The following is a 1,481-nucleotide window of genomic DNA, read 5'->3' on the forward strand; positions in this document are numbered from 1 at the left end:
AGTGGTGTGTGCTGCGTAGCTCACTTACTTAAAGACTTAAAGACTTGATTAGTAAACCAAAGATTTGCAAGCCCAAATGTCATGAAAACACTGCAAACACCAGTGATGGCCGTTTTCAGGTAGTGTGGCCGAGTGGTCTAAGGCACTGGATTTAGGCTCCAGTCTCTCAGGAGGCGTGGGTTCAAATCCCACCACTGCCATTTGACAAGATTAGAAATCTGTTAATATGCTAAATCTTGAAAAAAAAAAACTGACAATTGTGCTGTAAGAAGGGTTGTTTGAGACCTCGGCCATCAAAAAAGGTGTTAATTCAGTCTAGGCTCAATGACTCACCAAAAGCATGTTAGTCAGTTTGCAAATGCAATGGGTTTGAATATTCAGTGTGACTCTTTTGTGTGTCAAATATTCAACATGAGGTGTCCCCACTACATCTGGTTATTTGCAGGAAAGAATTCACTCAACAACTACAGCAAATGTTCTTGGAGGTTTTCATGAGTAGAAGAGGAAATTGTTTAAATGCTATAAACAAAGCAATTTGTAGACACGAACTTTGACCTTGACATGTTTTTTTGACAACCCCAACAGAAGATCCAATTACTATTCTTTTTCGCCGGCCTCTTAACCATATCTGCTATGCATGAAGTTTTTATGAATGTCATGGAAATTAATTTGGTAACATGCAAGCTCAGTTATGGTTTCCTTCATTGCTCTCTCCATGTTCAAGAATGAACTTACTTTTTAAGCCAAGTTTGAGGCAAGGAAGGTCTTGTATCAGAAGGGGGAGCAAATAGCGAAAACATGTTCAAGGTACACTGGCAGTACCAAAGCATGCCAGCTTGCTAACAATAAGTGGAGCCAGCCAGGCCACTGGTGCATGGGGCCCAGAGTACTACACGCACAACAGAAGAGACACCTGGCAGGGCTTTCGACTCTGGCTATCTCTGTGTTGAAGGGCACTCAGGAGAGCGGCTGGGCTGTGCAATAGAGTATTGCAGGCTGGATGCAGTTAAGGCACCACAGATGGACCTGAAGCTGCAGAGAGAAAGAAAGTGAGCAAGACAGCCAGAAAATGCAGTCATGTGGATGCTGTCACAGTAATCATAAGAACATTAATGCATGTATTTTAGACAAATGCTTTCAACGTGACCAGGCAAACCCAAAGCCTTAATGCAAAAATGCACCAACTGAGCAGCCTTACTGAGGCTACTGAGCAGGTCTTACAGGAAATCCCCCCAAAAAAACAACAAATCTAAATATATTTTTCATATAAATATACAAAATGGGGGAATGGAAAATAAAAAGAGGTTGTGCCACAACATTAAACCTGATTCAACCACAAAGCCAAAGTGAGAGCAACTGCTGTGTGGAGTTGAATAGAGCTACAGAGCGCTTTCCAAAAGCCAGCGGTGATAAGTTGTTTTTTTCTGTAGATCATAAAGGCTGCCAGGAATACCTTGGGGGACTCTCTCTCTCTCTCTCTC

General features: G+C 42.2%; 1 non-coding gene across 1 annotated transcript; it reads left to right on the forward strand.

Annotated features, from left to right (window-relative positions):
- The first annotated feature begins 118 nt into the window (after positions 1 to 118).
- trnal-uag lies at positions 119 to 200 on the forward strand. The gene has a single exon. It is a non-coding gene; the product is annotated as a tRNA-Leu (tRNA).
- Positions 201 to 1,481: the final 1,281 nt, after the last annotated feature.

This window comes from Morone saxatilis, unplaced genomic scaffold, assembly GCF_004916995.1.
Source record: "Morone saxatilis isolate NCDOM2014 unplaced genomic scaffold, NCSU_SB_2.0 Contig22, whole genome shotgun sequence".
Taxonomy (NCBI): domain Eukaryota; kingdom Metazoa; phylum Chordata; class Actinopteri; family Moronidae; genus Morone; species Morone saxatilis.